This window comes from Spermophilus citellus, assembly GCF_964194105.1.
Source record: "Spermophilus citellus genome assembly, chromosome: 8".
NCBI lineage: Eukaryota > Metazoa > Chordata > Mammalia > Rodentia > Sciuridae > Spermophilus > Spermophilus citellus.
Window position 1 is genome coordinate 52,946,862 of NC_138189.1, and position 18,040 is coordinate 52,964,901.

An 18,040-nucleotide genomic window follows, 5' to 3' on the forward strand; every position below is an offset into this window, starting at 1 on the left:
ATATTTAAATTCAGCAAATTCTATCATATGCCTACAGCGGTAGCCAACAAAGGGCTGACACAGACAAAAATGCTGCAGTAAAACTTAGGCAAGTGAATTTTGATGTTTTTTTAATTTTGGAGAGAAGGAAAAAATTCTTCTCTCACCCATCTCTGTGTATTTATAGCGAAGACCAAATAACAACAGAGATATTAACTAGACAAAAGTATACAAATGTATTTAATATTTCTTAGATGACATAGGACCAACTTTGTACAACCATACTTCAGCACGCTATCCCTCTTCATCAAACAAACATAAGAATTCCCACATTTCCATGTTTCCCTCACCAGAATTTCTAAGATATCTCTCCAAATAAAATACTTGAATTCAGATCCTTGTCTTAGAATCAGCTTTTGGAGGAAATCAAACTAAGATACAACCAATGGATGGAAGTCTCCTTAATTTGTAAAATCCCTTACTCTATTTCTCACTCACACTCCAAAATCTATTAGGAGAAACTAATTTTCAATACCAAAACTACAGATCTCAAAAAGGTGAGCTTCACATTCACTCTCATCTATGTAACTAATTCTTACATCCACACTACTAAATAGTGTGGTTTAGACTCCCCGAATGGAGTCTGACCAATAGGTTGTCACAAAACTCATCTTGTATTGCCTCTACTTCTGAAATCAGATACCTAAAATGGTTACCAAGACATCCTACTGGAACCCAACTATTACACATAACTATAATGCACTAATAATAGCACTTGAATAAGGAGGAGGACCAGCAGCAGAAATCTCATTCTTTCTCTTCCTACATCTTATAATTAGAGTAATGATAGATGTGAACTGAGCTAATGTATGAGAAATGGGTAGTTGACCATTATATAAGGGTTATTTTGAAAAACAGCAGCTACAGAGGGTGGTCTGAAAACATAAGTTATTCTTTTATAAGAGAAATGTTCTATGTATATATCTATAAATGAAATCTCCATTTATCAGAGGATCTCCCTTTCTCTACCAGGAACAGAGAAAGGACTAACTTACTAGACACTCATCAGTGGAGAAGGTCACTTTAAGTTTTACTCATTTCTCAAGGTATCTTGCATATATATGGGAGGTATATGTTATTAAATTTTTGTTTACCTTTTTCTTGTTAGCCTGTCTTTAGTTACAATGATCCATACCAGCTTAGAACCAGGATGATAAAATTATTTTTCCTCTCCTACATATATTTAAAGGCAAGCACTCATTCTAATATTCCATTTCTCTAAACCTAAAAACAATGTCCTTGTCTCTGAAACAGGGATAATAATGGAATTCATCTGGAAGAAATCAATGTGAGGATGAAATATGATTGTTCATGGCAGATGTTGGCAATGTCTGGAAAACAGAAAGCCTCCAAATGGCACTTGATCTTATCAATGTTATTATTAAAAAAGGAGAAAGACAGTTGGAATGTTTGTTTAACCATTTCAGGTATTTTATTGCATTTATTGGTATGTACATTTTCCCCAGTGCTTTAATTCTAAGATATAGATTTCTTCGTATTCTAATGTTTCAGAAATCTGGATACAGGCATATATTCAATATAGATATTTGATATACTTAAATGTGTTTTGTTTTCTTGAAAAGATATTTTTATTCTGCTACCTTTCCTGTCCTATACTATCCCCCCTCCCCTCCCCTCCCCTCCCATCCTCTCTATCTACCCCATCCACTGTAGTTTATTTCTCTCCTTATTAATACAACAGTTACTAATATGGCATTTTGTAAAAATGGGGATATTTAAATGATATGATTTTGAAATCTGCGTTGGGGGTAAATATGGGAGTTCATAACTCACTCAAAGCTTATGTAAGAAATATGCTATGTCAAGAGCTGTGTAATGTTTTGAACAACCAATAAAAAAAAAAAAAAAAAAAAAAAAAAAAAAAAAAAGAAAAGATATTTTTATAAAGATGTTACATCTGGTAGCCAACAGTTTCCTTGCTATTATTTGACTGTGTCCTCAAAAATTCCTGTGTTGAAAGCTTAGTCCTCAGTGCAACAATGTTGGGTGGTGAAGCCTGATAAGAGATGAACAGATCATGAGGGTTCTGCCCCCATGAACGGATTAGTTATCAGAGGAGCAGATCAGTTATCACTAGAGTAGAGAGTAGATTTGTTGTAAAAGTTAGGGGCTCTCTTGCTCTCCATCTCCACCAAGGGATGACACAGTTTGAAGGCCTTCTCCATGTGTCTGCAAAAATACTCTTGGCATTCCCAACCTCTAGAATTGTGAGCATATGCAAATATGTCACATGTATCTCAATATTATATATAATTATAATGTACCAATTATGAAATTATAATGTACAAATTAAAAATAAAATATAAAAGCATAGAAAATGAAAAAACATAATTTCTCCTCATTATAAATGGCATTCTATTATGCCAGCACAAAATAGACTATAACAATTTTAACGCAAGAATTATGGTATATACTATTAGTGCTATTGAAATATAAGGGAATCCAAGAAAGTCTTGTGACATACCACTGACAAATACAAAGCTTTTATCATCCTTGAGGTATAGTTGTCTCTCAATATTACAACTCCATATTTGCTGACTGATGTTTTAAACAAAAAAAAAGGTACTTTAAAAGGCATACTTTCTGTAGAATGTTAGCCTGTAATTACACTTAAATTTCAATAAGTACATTATTTTATACCCATTTGTGATAAAATGTTTACTTGTCACATAAGCAGATACTCAAGTTTTAAAAAATCTAGTGCTCACAATTTTGCTGTCAACTGCAAGTAATCAGGTAGGATTCTTTTTCCTTTCATAAATTTGGAAATGTGTTGTATAAGTCATCATTATTTTATATCTGATTTATTTGATAATCAATAAGGAATGTAGTATATGGTAAAAATACTATATCTAATAAATATAGTACATATAGTACAGTAAATGCATTCCTTGAAAAATAAGGTACATGGACAATCAGCTAGACATTCATCAAATTCAAGGATCTATGCTTACTTTCTAAATACTTAAAGAAGAATGAACTTCTTCAAATAAGCATACCCACATATTTCCAAAAATGAACTCCAAATAAACTTATAGGGAAACAAATTTCCTATTGCTTAATAAATATTATTTCTATTCATGGTGTATGTTTGAACTATGTTTAAAAGTTTAGAAGAATTATCCCTTTAAAAATAAAAATAAAAAAGACTAATAAGACAGTTAAATCTATAGTTCTCAGTTTTTTTGATCTTGACTGTTGCATGGGAAAAATCATAATCCCCAAAGGTTCATAGTTAGAACATACCTGTCATAAAAGACAGATTAACAAAAGAAAAACAAGTTAATTCATATGATGTGTCTTTCAAATATTCATGGGAGGCACACAGAGAATGAGCAAATCTCAAAGAAGTAGTATTGAATTCTAACTTCACATAATATCTTCAATAAAAAACAGTAAATTTTTAGGGATATAGCAACATGAAGGAAAAGGAATTTGAGATTCTACTAGCAGCAACTTGGAGAAGCACAAGCACATAGCAGGTAAAGGCTAGTTAGTAAAGCTTTATAATATAAAGTCCTCTGGTCTCATCTCAAAGTCCATAATGGTCTACAGTTACTAACCTCTGTTGGGGTTGCTGGGGAATGGATACCTTTTGTCTTTTTAAATCTGTCCTCATTTTATCAAATAGAAGAGAACAGAGAGATCTGCATCAGCTTTTCTTGTCTTCAGTTCAATAATCCTTCATACTTTAGAGAGGCATAGTTTGGTCTCCCATAATATAAAGATCTTCACAATGCTTAAGTCTTATTAATAGGTAGTAAGGGAAAATAGACAAGTCCTACAAGGAAAGAAAAGAAAATTGGAAAGTTCTAGCAATAGGGTAAGCTGAACAAACTCTAGCATTAAGAAAAATAAGGGAAGTTCACTGCCTGATACAAGGAGAGTTTCTAAGAAAACACAGAGGGCCCAGTAAGGAAATTGATTGAATTCCATTTCTGCAGATATGGCTAAAACACTGATTTCCAAAGATGAGCAGACACAACAGATTTGACAACTTTTGGCCTATCTCCATCTGATGGAAATATTACAGGGACTTAGAGGTTGCTTTTGCTAAAATGCCATGACTCTTCATTTGGGCCAGCAAATGCCCAATACATAATGAAAATAATAAAATTTGGCATCTCTGCCTTTGTTTTCAATCTGTCTCTTGCTACCTTAAACTTTGGTAGACTCTTGCTCAGCTCTGCACATAGACATGTTAGTCATTTACGGATTGGTTCATCTAAAGCTGGTAATCTTTCCCTTTCAAGGTTGAAGGCACCAAGATAAGAAAAACTAAGGTATTTTCAAGATTGACAGGGACATCATAGTGAACAAATTGCCAACAACCAAATTTTACAACACATTGTTCCAAATCACTGGAACGGCACCCAGAAGTCTCCAGTCATTGTTCTATACCTGAAGGAACTAGCTCCATTTTGCCTTTCTGACTTGTCCTTTTCCCCGAGTCATTCTCTCCTGCAGTCACCTAAATCCAAGAACAAGTCTAATCGATAAACATCTTGTGATGAGTCCAAACCACCCCCCACCAGGTAGCAGCAACTTTCTTATCACTAATAATCATCAACTAGGCCATGGTTTGACCAAACTGCTTGACCATGCATAATTCTCAATCCACTACCACCACCTTGTTCCTTCCCCTATTTAATCCCAAAGCTCTCACTAGCTCCTTAAAGACAGGGCTGAGGATGCTTTGTCCCTCTCATCTTCACAGTGTGTTTATATTCAATAAATTCTTTCCTACTTCACCATTAATTTTTCCATTTGGCTTTTGGAGTGAGTGCCTGGACCTAGTCTGTTGGGACTCCCCAAAGTCAGGCCCTCCTCTTTGGTGAAAGACTCTGAAAACAGAAAAAGAATACATACTAACAATTCTTAATACAAAAGTAAACTTAATACCAAAGTATGAATTCTGACTATGCTACTTTCTAGGTGTATAACCTTAGGAAACTTACATAGTCTCTCTGTGCCTCAGTTTCTTTCTCTATAAAACTGATACAAATATGTTATTCACTTCATGAAATAGTTGAATAAGTCGATATATGCTGGTATTTATACACTGGTACCTGACATTCAAAGAACTAAGTGTTTTCTGTTGTTAAATATTTACATACTTTTGTTTCTTTACATCTTGCTTCAAATGGAATCTTCTTTCATAGTTCATCAGTGTTTATAAATCAGCAGTCATTAATTCATATTAACTCTATAAAATAACAATTACATAATCCTTTGGAAACATAATACGTATACCATGGTCCTTTCTTGAAGTTTTACTCTGATTGCATTCTGTGTATTTCCCTCCCCACGTTTTCTAACCTCCTGTCAAAGGGCTAAGAATTCTCCTCAAACAAAACAGAAAAAGAGATTCAAATAAACCTATAGCACAAGCACAAGAGGGAGATTCTCCATGGCATCCAGAAAGCTCAAAAGATTAAGTAAAATTTGGCAGGAGGGAAAAAGAGAAAGAGGGAAGATGGTTCAGAAAAAGAAAGAACAAAGGGTCTGGAGGGAGGAGTCCAAAGCAGGAAGGAGACCAGATAAGCAAAGAGTAAAGTGGAAGGGCCTCTGAAGATGGGCTGTTCTCCAGCAAGGACTGTCTCCTCCCTGTCCCAGTGGGGCCCCTGTCCTGGACCCCACACTTGAAGGATCCCTCCTTGGCCCTCCTTCAGCTATGTCCTTCTCCACAGGCAAGAAGTCTGTGAACCAAAGGCAATATTAAGTTAAAAAGGTTTTCTTCTGTATATGCAATTAGTAAAGGACCTCCAGAGAAATACAAGTAGGAGAGAGTGAGGTGGAAGGAGGAAGGGAGGGGGAGAAAGAGAAAGAGAGAGGGGTGTGTGTATATGTGTGTGTGTGTGTGTGTGTGTGTGCGCGCGCGCGCACGTGCGCGCGGACACATGTGCACTCAACATGGAATAAATTCTTCCTAATCTTCAATTGTTCCAGATACACATCTAGAATATTTTGTCACATTTGGCATTAAAGCTTTCAAGTATACTCTTAGAGCATACTTGTGGGCTGGGGTTGTGGCTCAGTGGTAGAGTGTTTGACTAGCATATGTGGGGCATTGTGTTCAATTCTCAGCACCACATAAAAATAAATAAACAAAATGAAGGTATTATGTTCATCTACAACTAAAAATATATTTTAAAAAATGAGTACATTTGCATAAAGTAACAGCTAACTTTCAAAGTGAAAAAACATTGCAGCTACCTTAACACACACACACATTATTATGAGGAATTTGCTCACAATCATCATAATACCTTCAATAAGACCTGGACAACACATTTGAGTTTAGAATTCTCACACTCTGGAGTTCCACACCAGAATCCTGCTGACTGGGAAGATACAGCCCATCCAAAGCAGTACCCAGCCTACAGCTAGATCTTCCTTCTCCCCCCAATCCCAGTTCAGTCTATCAGTTTGAGGAGCTTCATGTTTTCATAAGTATAAAAACGCTAAATTAAAACACTAAATGATGATGAAATTATTGTAGGAGAAATCAAAGTACCTAAGCCAATTATTTTACTGCAGTGATAAGCCAAGTACAGCTTCACACTTAAAAGCAACCTACATGAAAAATAGTTTTAAATAACTTTAAAGTTTTTCAGGCCTCTGTTACCATGTATTTTATTTATATTTTTCTTTAATTTTCACAGTTCTGTGGAATAAATGCCAGTATTTTCTTTATTTTCGGTAGCAAGAAAATTGAGTCAGTATTGCAAAATATGAATCTTGATTTAGATTCAGTTTATAGTATAGATCCACCACTTACTGACTCATCTCTTACTCTGTTTCTCATTTCTCTGTTTCTCATTTTCATTAATTATTTCATTAATAAAATAATATTTGTCTTACTTAGAATGTTGTCATTGATGGTGAACTTAGATAAAATGGTAATAAGACAATTAGACATATGCTGGCATATAAGTGTTTATGAGTTATTTGGTGTTATTTTAAAAAGGTAGTTAACAAAACCAGTAAGTTTCTAGGATAGGACTAGGACTTAGGTCCATTTTATTTAAAAGCCCACAGTCTCAACCTCTATACCCTAAGATATTGTTTACTGAACACCTGACAAGTGTATATTATATTAAATGAATTCTCAGTCCCCTAAAGATCTAGTATTCTTTTCTCAAGGAGGCTTTTCACTTTTCTTGCCAAAAAAGGTTTTCATCTGTTTATTGACCATGAGTCAATGTGGAGGTCCACAACTATATTTGCAGCTACTTGGGAGGATGAGGCAGGAAGATCAAAAATTCAAGGTAATAATAGAAGAAAAAGTAGCCCCAAATCTTCATCATGTTGGATTAGGTCCTGGATTCCTTAACCACACTCCTAAATCACAAGAAATAAAATCAAGAACTAGTAAACTAAAAAGCTTCTTCTCAGCAAAGGAAACAATGATATGAAGAGAAAGCCCACAAAGTGGAGAACACATTTACTACACACACATCAGATAGAGCACAAATTTCCAGGATATATAAAGAACTTAAAAACCTTAACACCAAAATAGATAAAATAAAATAACCCAGTCAATAAATGAGCTAAGGAACTGAACAGACACTTCTCAGAAAACTTGGAATGGAAGCACTATTTGTCCCAGCTTTCTCACTCCTCACTCTATATCTAAAGGACTTAAAATCAGCATACTATAATAACACAGCCCATCGATCTTTATAGCAGCTTAATTCACAATAGCTGAACTGTGAAAGCAACCTAAATGCCCTTCAATAGATGAATAGATAAATAACTGTGGTATATGTACACAATAGAATATTACTCAGCATTAAAAGAGAATAAAATCATGGCAATTTCAGGTAAATGATGGAGATGGAGAATATCATGCTAAGCAAAGTAAGCCAATCCCAAAAAACCAAAGGCCAAATGTTCTCTCTAACAAGTGATGCAGCTCCATAATGGGGGGAAGGGGGCATGGGAAATTTGATTGGGCAAAGGGGAGGGAGGGGAGGAAGGGGACATGGGGGCAGGAAAGATGGTGGAATGAGATGGACATCATTACCCTAAGTACATGTATGACTGCACATAGGGTGCAACTCTACATCATATACAACCCAAGAAATGGAAAGTTGTGCTCCTTTTGTGTACAATGAATCAAAATGCATTCTGATGTTATATATAACTAACTAGAAGAAATTTTTAAAAAAAAATCAAGGCAAGCCTGAGAAAAGTAGCAAGACCTTGTCTTAAAATCTAAAAAGGGGTCTGGGGAGGTAGCTCAGTGATAGGCTACCCCCTCCCACCCCCCAACACACAAAATCTTTTGCTCATTTTTTAATTTGACTTGTCTTTTTATTATTTGTTGCAAGAGTACTTTATAGTTTTTGGACACTAGTCCCTTATCAGATACAGAATTTGTAAATATTTTCTTTCACTCTGTGGAATGTATTACCACTTTATTGAAAGTATCATTTATAGCACTAAAGTTTTTAATTCTGAAGTAGCCCCAGTTTACCTGCTTTTTGTCACATGTGCTTTTGTTGTTATATCTACAATTCACTGCCTAACCCAATTCATTATTAACTCATAAGATTTTTATAGTTTGGGCCATTATATTTAGGTCTAAGATGTATTTTGAGTTACTATTCTGCATGGTATGAGACTTGAGTCCCAATTTATTCTTTTGAACATTGATATTCAATTGCCTCAGCACTGTTTTTTTTAAAACACTATTCTTTTCCTCATTGGGTTGTTTGGGCCCCCTTGTCAAAAATCAAGTGGCCATAAATATATGACTTTATTTCTAGACTCTCAATTCCATTACATTGAACTGTATATTTATTCTTTTGATGATACCACAGTCTTAATAACTGTTACTTTGCAGAAAGTTTTGAATGTGGGAAGTGTGAATCCTCAAACTTTATGCTTTATTAAGATTTAGATATTACAGGTCCTTTTATTGGTGTATGAATTTTAAGATCCCTTTTCAATTTCTGGAGGGAAAAAAATGCCAGCTGGCATTGAGAAAGACTGCATTGAATCTGCAGTTAACAGTATTGCCCTCTTCACAATATTGTCTTCTGAGTCAAGAACATAAAATATCTTCCCATTTATTTAGAACTTTGTTTATTTAAAAAATAGTTCATACTTTCTATTATGTAAGTTCTTCTTTTGTTAAAATTATTATTAAGTCTAATATTCTTTTTAAATGCTATTATAAATGGAATTGTCTTCAATTTTTAGAACTTTCATTGCTAGTATATAAAAATAAAATTGATTTTGTATGTTTATTTTATATCCTAAATTCCTTCTAAACTTTATAATTAGTTCTAATAATTTGTCAGTGGATTCCTTGGGATTTTTATCTATAGAATATCTGCAACAGATCTATACAAGCCATCTGAAGACAGAAATCGTTTTAATGCCTCCTTTCCAGTCTGGATGCTTTTTATTCCATGACTTTGCCTAATTTGCCTGCCTAGAACCTCCAGGACATGGCTGAATGAAAGTGCCAAGAGCAGATGTTCTCATTTTGTTCTTGATATTAGAGAGGAAAAAACTCAAGTCTGTCTTTTTTTGCTATCATGTACAAGATAACTGAGTTCTTTAAAATTGTCCCTTGGTTGTTTAGGAAATTCCCTTCTATTCCTGCTTTTATTTTTTCAGTGTTTTTGAGATGAAAGAATGTTGGAATTTGTCAAATGCTTTTCCTTAATCTAATAAGATGCCCTGTGTTCACCTTTTGCCCTTTATTCCACTCGTGATATTATAATTTTTAATAGGAAATATATTTAGTCTTTGTCCAGTTTTTCAACATGTGGTTCCAAAACCCTTGGCATCTCCAATGTAAAATTACCTTTTTGTTTATTAATAAGACAACTGATGGTTAGAGGCTCCTAAATAGCTTTAGGATGATGTCTGGTTGCCAGAGGAACCTACCCTGTTATTAGAATGTTGGAACTTTCAGCCTCACCCCCTGGCCTCTGGGGAGGGAAGAGGGGCTAAAGGTTGAATTTATAACTGATGGCCAATGATTTAATAAATCATGCCTCTATAGGGAAGCCTCTGTAAAAAACTAAAAAGAAAGGTTTAAAGAGATTCCACATTGCTGAACACATGGAGGTGCTAGGAGGGTGGTACACCCAGAGAAGGCATAGAAACCCAGTGCCCCTTTTCCTTTCTTGTCCTATGCATCTCTTCTGTCTGAATGTTCACTGTATCCTTTGTAATGGCCTTCATAATTGGATAACCATGGAGCCCATACTATGGATGTGGTTTGAGTATGTGCCTCAAATGTTCATGTAGGAAGTTTGGTCGTAGTGTCGTTACCTTTAAGAGATAAGGACCAATGAAAAGTGGTTAGGTCTTTGGACAGCTCCTTGGGGAGGATTAACACAGTTCTTGTGGGATCCTTGTTAATTCCAATGTGATTAGAGTAGATTATCATAAAAAGTGAAAGCCTCACCCTGGAATCTCTCTGACTTTCTGCCTTAATATGTGATCTCTCCCTTTAGTATGAACTGCATCTATGATGCCATCTAGCATGCTGTGATGTAGCCAGGGGGACGCTCATCAGAAGGCCAACATCATGCTACTGAATCCCCAGAAATGTGAACTAAACTTCATTTCTTTAGGTATTAGTCTTGAATATTTTGTTTTAGCATCAGAAAACACAATAAGAGAACTGCCAAATGTAAGCGGTTTCTCTGAGCTCTATAATCATCCTAGCAAATTATCAAACCCAAAGGAGTAGTTTTGGGAACCTCAACTTACAGCTAGTGTTCAAAAGCATAAGCCACAACCTGGGACTTATGATTGGTATCTAAAGTGGGAGCAGTCTTGTGAGACTGAGCCCTTACTCAGTGATATCTAATGCTATCTCAGGACAGATAATATTAGAATGGAATTGAATTATAGGACACCCAGCTAGCATCTGCAGAATTACTTAGTATGGGGAAAATCTCAACACATATGATTACAGAAAAGTACTTTAAGAATGTAGCAGGAGAAAACAGTTTGTTCTCCTAGTATACACTAATGATTTGTAGTATATTTTTATGAACTTTTAGATGTTAAAGCAACCTTTTCTGCTGTGGTAAATCACACTCATCATATTGTCCTTTTTTTATAGAGCAAATTTCCTAATATTTTGTTGTTGATTTTGTGTTTAAAGTCATTAAAAATGTTGGCCTATAGTTTTATGTGATCTCTTTGTCTGGATTTAGTATTAAAATAGCACTAGCTTTTATAGAATGAATTGGAAAGTGTTTCCTATGTTTTGAAATAACTTTTCATTTCATTTAAAATATAGGAAAACTTTTAAATTTTTCCTACATTTTGGAAGAATATAGGAAAAATGGGATTCATTCTCTTTAAATATTTTGTGAAATTCACCAGTGAAGCTCTCTAGACTGATAATCTTCCATTAATTATTAGGAAATATTCCTCTTTAACTCAAGTAATTTTTTTGTTCTGAAATCTATTTTATCTCATATCAGCTTAATGATTTCTACTCTTTTAAAATGTTAATTACAGAATATATCCTTTCTCATCCTTTTAGTTTTAGATACATTGCTCCAAATGAAGTATATCTCTTATAGTCAGCTCATAGTTGAATCTTTTTATTTTTGTTAAGATTATATCTGCCTTTAGATCAGATTATTTAATCAATTCACATTTAATGTTACTTTGGATATGGTTAGATTTACATTTGCCATTTTGCTTTTGGGTTTTATTGTGTTTTCTTTTTTGGTTGTTTGTTTTTGAGAAAGGGTCTTAATATTTGGCCCCAGTCTGGTCTGGATCAAGTGATCCTTCTGCCTCATCCTCCTGAGTAGCTGGGACTACTGGCATGTGCCACCATGTCTAGCTATTCTTTTTTTTATCTATACATCTCCTGTCTTTTGTACCTCTCTTCTTCCTTGATTGCCTTTTTTGGTATAAGGAGCTATGTTTTATTGGTACCATTTTAAGGCCTTTTATGGTATTTCTAAATTATTTTCCTAAAAGTAATTGATTTAATATTTAAAGTGTATAGCTTAACTTGTTAGCATTAAGACTTACACTGATTTATCTCTTGGAAATATAGAAACATTACTTCTGGATAGTTTTCTCCCCCATTCTGCCTTGTTTGTGCTATTACTGTTATACGTGATGTGTTTGTGTATTACAAGCCTAACAATACTTGTCATTGTCATTACTTTTATAATGTAATGGGTTTTAAATAAGTTAAGAAAAGAAAGGAGAGAGAGTATATATTTGCAGAGTTTATTGTACAAATCTTCTTATTTACCCTCTGTTGTTCTCTATATTTCTTCCTGCGCATGTGAATTGCCATCTGGTGTCGCTTCCTCAATCACAGATTTCTTCACAGCCTCCTCCTTTGTGCTAGCATTATCAAACATAATATGCTTCTGTACATTATACATCCAACAATATAAATATACACACATTGTATTATACAATTGCTTTTTAAGTCAGTTAGTAAAAAGAAGAGCTGGGCATAGTGGTACAAACCTATAATCCCAGCAACTCTGAAGGCTGAGGCAGGAAGACTGCAAGTTGGACACCAGCCTCAACAATTTAGTGAGGCCCTCAGCAAATTTAGCAAGACCTTGTCTCAAAATTTAAAAGTAAATAAATAAATAAATAAATAAATAAATAGGCCTGGAGATACAGTTTGGTGGTAAAGTGCCCATGGGTTCAATCTCTGGTACCAAAAAAAGAGAGCAACAGAAACAGAGACAGAGATGGGGGAGGGGGAGATGTAATGAATACTGTCTTTGATAATTTTGGTAATCTTAACCTCTAACTTTGGCTTCAATATTCTGGGGTTTTTTTTCTTTTTTTTATTGGTTGTTCAAAACATTACATAGTTCTTGATATATCATATTTCACACTTTGATTCAAGTGGGTTATGAACTCCCATTTTTACCCCGTATACAGATTGCAGAATCACATCAGTTACACTTCCATTGATTTACATATTGACATACTCATGTCTGTTGTATTCTACAGCCTTCCCTATTCTTTACTATCCCCCCTCCCCTCCCCTCCACTCTTCTCTCTCTACCCCCTCTACTGTAATTCATTTCTCCCCCTTGTATTATTTTTCCCTTTCCCCTCACTTCCTCTTGTATGTAATTTTGTATAACCCTAAGGGTCTCCTTCCATTTCCTTGCAATTTCCCTTCTCTCTCCCTTTCCCTCCCAGCTCTCATCCCTGTTTAATGTTAGTCTTCTTCTCATGCTCTTCTTCCCTACTCTGTTCTTAGTTACTCTCCTTATATCAAAGAAGACATTTGGCATTTGTTTTTTAGGGATTGGCTAGCTTCACTTAGCATAATCTGCTCTAATGCCATCCATTTCCCTCCAAATTCTATGATTTTGTCATTTCTTAATGCAGAGTAATACTCCATTGTGTATAAATGCCACATTTTTTTATACATTCGTCTAATGAAGGGCATCTAGGTTGCTTCCACAGTCTTGCTATTGTGAATTGTGCTGCTATGAACATCGATGTAGCAGTGCCCTGTAGCATGCTCTTTTTAGGTCTTTAGGGAATAGACCGAGAAGGGGAATAGCTGGGTCAAATGGTGGTTCCATTCCCAGCTTTCCAAGAAATCTCCATACTGCTTTCCAAATTGGCTGTACCAATTTGCAGTCCCACCAACAATGTACCAGTGTACCCTTTTCCCCACATCCTCGCCAGCACTTGTTGTTGTTTGACTTCATAGTGGCTGCCAATCTTACTGGAGTGAGATGGTATCTTAGGGTGGTTTTGATTTGCATTTCTCTGACTGCTAGAAATGGTGAGCATTTTTTCATGTACTTGTTGATTGATTGTATGTCCTCCTCCAAGAAGTGTCTGTTCAGATCCTTGGCCCATTTGTTGATTGGGTTATTTGTTATCTTATTATTTAATTTTTTGAGTTCTTTATATACTCTGGATATTAGGGCTCTATCTGAAGTGTGAGGAGTAAAAATTTGTTCCCAGGATGTAGGCTCCCTATTTACCTCTCTTATTGTTTCTTTTGCTAAGAAAAAACTTTTTAGTTTGAGTAAGTCCCATTTGTTGATTCTATATATTAACTCTTGTGCTATGGGTATCCTATTGAGGAATTTGGAGCCCGACCCCACAGTATGTAGGTTGTAGCCAACTTTTTCTTCTATCAGATGCCTTGTCTCTGATTTGATATCAAGCTGCTTGATCCATTTTGAGTTAACTCTTGTGCATGGCGAGAGAAAGGGATTCAGTTTCATTTTGTTGCATATGGATTTCCAATTTTCCCAGTACCATTTGTTGAAGATGCTATCCTTCCTCCATTGCATGCTTTTATCCCCTTTATCAAATATAAGAAAGTTGTAGTTTTGTGGGTTGGTTTCTGTGTCCTCTATTCTGTATCATTGGTCCACCCGCCTGTTTTGGTACCAGTATCATGCTGTTTTTGTTACTATTGCTCTGTAGTATAGTTTGAAGTCTGGTATCGCTATACCACCTGATTCACACTTCCTGCTTAGCATTGTTTTTGCTATTCTGGATCTTTTATTTTTCCATATGAATTTCATGATTGACTTCTCTATTTCTACAAGAAATGCCGTTGGGATTTTGATTGGCATTGCATTAAACCTATAGAGAACTTTTGGTAATATCACCATTTTGATGATGTTAGTTCTGCCTATCCATGAACAGGGTATATTTTTCCATCTTCTAAGATCTTCTTCAATTTCTCTCTTTAGGGTTCTGTAGTTTTCATTGTATAAGTCTTTCACCTCTTTTGTTAGGTTGATTCCCAAGTATTTTATTTTTGGGGGGGATATTGTGAATGGAGTAGTTGTCCTCATTTCCGTTTCAGAGGATTTGTCACTGATATACAGAAATGCCTTTGATTTATGCGTGTTGATTTTATATCCTGCCACTTTGCTGAATTCATTTATTAGCTCTAATAGTTTCTTTGTAGACCCTTTTGGGTCTGCTAGGTATAGAATCATGTCATCTGCAAATAGTGATAATTTAAGTTCTTCTTTTCCTATTTTTATGCCTTTAATTTCTTTTGTCTGTCTAATTGCTCTGGCCAGTGTTTCAAGAACTATGTTGAACAGAAGTGGAGAGAGAGGGCATCCCTGTCTTGTTCCAGATTTTAGAGGGAATGCCTTCAATTTTTCTCCATTCAGAATGATGCTAGCCTGAGGCTTAGCATAGATTGCTTTTACAATGTTGAGGTATGTTCCTGTTATCCCTAGTTTTTCGAGAGTTTTGAACATAAAGGGATGCTGTACTTTGTCGAATGCTTTTTCCGCATCTATCGAGATGATCATATGGTTCTTATTTTTAAGTCTATTGATGTGGTGAATAACATTTATTGATTTCCGTATATTGAACCAGGCTTGCATCCCAGAGATGAATCCCACTTGATCATGGTGCACAATTTTTTTTGATATATTTTTGTATCCGATTCACCAGAATTTTTTTGAGGATTTTTGCATCTAGGTTCATTAGAGATATTGGTCTGTAGTTTTCTTTCTTTGAAGTGTCTTTGTCTGGTTTAGGAATCAGGGTGATGTTGGCCTCGTAGAATGAATTTGGAAGTTCTCCCTCTTTTTCTATTTCCTGAAATAGCTTGAAAAGTATTGGTATTAGTTCCTCTTTAAAGGTTTTGTAAAACTCTGCTGTATACCCATCCGGTCCTGGGCTTTTCTTAGTTGGTAATCTTTTGATGGTTTCTTCTATTTCCTCAATTGATATTGGTCTGTTTAGGTTGTCTATATCCTCCTGACTCAATCTGGGCAGATCATATGACTTAAGAAATTTATCGATGCCTTCACTATCTTCTATTTTATTGGAGTATAAGGATTCAAAATAATTTCTGATTATCTTCTGTATTTCTGAAGTGTCTGTTGTGATATTGCCTTTTTCATCCTGTATGCTAGTAATTTGAGTTCTCTTCTTCTCTTCATTAGCATGGCTAAGGGTCTGTCGATCTTATTTATTTTTTCAAAGAACAAACTTTTGGTTTTGTCAATTTTTTCAATTGTTTCTTTTGTTTCGATTTCATTAATTTCAGCTCTGATTTTAATTATTTCTTGCCTTCTACTTCTTTTGCTGTTGTTTTGTTCTTCTTTTCCTAGGATTTTGAGATGAAGTATGAGATCATTTATTTGTTGGTTTTTTTCTTTTTAGGAATGAACTCCAAGCAATGAATTTTCCTCTTAGAACTGCTTTCAATGTGTCCCATAGATTCCGATATGTTGTGTCTGTGTTTTCATTTAACTCTAAGAATTTTTTAATTTCCTCCTTGATGTCTTCTATAACCCATTGATCATTCAGTAACCTATTGTTCATTCTCCAAGTGATGCATGATTTTTCCTTCCTTGTTTTATCGTTGATTTTTAGTTTCATTCCATTATGATCAGATAAGATGCATGGTATTATCTCTACTCCTTTATATTGTCTAAGAGTTGCCCTGTGACATAATATATGATCTATTTTTGAGAAGGATCCATGTACTGCTGAGAAAAAAACTGTAACTGCTTGATGTTGGGTGGTATATTCTATATATGTCAATTAAGTCTAGGTTATTAATTGTGTTATTGAGTTCTATAGTTTCCTTATTCAACTTTTGTTTGGAAGATCTGTCCAGTGGTGAGAGAGGTGTGTTGAAGTCTCCCATGATTATTGTATGGTGGTCTATTAGACTCTTGAACTTGAGAAGAGTTTGTTTGATGAACATAGCTGCACCATTGTTTGGGGCATATATATTTATGATTGTTATGTCTTGTTGGTGTATGGTTCCCTTGAGCAGTATGTAGTGTCCCTCTTTATCCCTTTTGATTAACTTTGGCTTGAAATCTATTTTATTAGATATGAGTATGGACACTCCTGCTTGTTTCCGAAGTCCATATGAGTGATATGATTTTTCCCAACCTTTCACCTTCAGTCTATGTATATCTTTTCCTATCAAATACGTCTCCTGTAGGCAGCATATTGTTGGGTCTTGTTTTGTGATCCATTCAACTAGCCTGTGTCTCTTAATTGGTGAGTTTAAGCCATTAACATTTAGGGTTATTATTGAGATATGGGTTGTTCTTCCAGCCATATTTGTTTATTTATGTTACTGAACATGGTTTGTTTTCCTCTTTGATTATTTCCCCCCTTTACTGTCCTACCTCCCACTGTTGGTTTTCATTGTTATTTTCCATTTCCTATTCCTGTAATGTTTTGCCGAGGATTTTTTGGAGAGATGGTTTTTTAGCTGCAAATTCTTTTAACTTTTGTTTATCGTGGAAGGTTTTAATTTCATCTTCCATCCTGAAGCTTAATTTCACCGGATACACGATTCTTGGTTGGAACCCATTTTCTTTCAGTGTTTGAAATATGTTATTCCAGGATCTTCTAGCTTTCAGAGTCTGTGTTGAGAGATCAGCTGTTATCCTGATTGGTTTACCCCTAAATGTAATCTGCTTCCTTTCTCTTGTAGCTTTTAAAATTCTCTCCTTATTCTGTATGTTGGGCATCTTCATTATAATGTGTCTACTTGTGGATCTCTTATGATTTTGCACATTCGGCGTCCTGTAGGCTTCTAGGATTTGGGATTCTGTCTCGTTCTTCAAGTCTGGGAATTTTTCTCGAATTATTTCATTGAATAGATTGCTCATTCCTTTGGTTTAGACCTCTATACCTTCCTGTATCCCAATGACTCTTAAGTTTGGTCTCTTAATGTTATCCCATATTTCTTGGATGTTCTGCTCATGGTTTCTTAACAGTCTTGCTGAGCTGTCTATGTTCTTTTCAAGTTGAAATACTTTGTCTTCATTGTCTGATGTTCTATCTTCTAAGTGTTCTACTCTGCTGGTAGTATTCTCAATTGAGTTTTTAAGTTGGTTTATTGCTTCCTGCATTTCTAGGATTTCTGTTTGTTTGTTTTTTATAACCTCTATCTCCCTGTATAGTTGATCTTTTGCTTCCTGGATTTGTTTATGTAATTCATTGTTGAAGTGATCTTTCATTGTCTGAT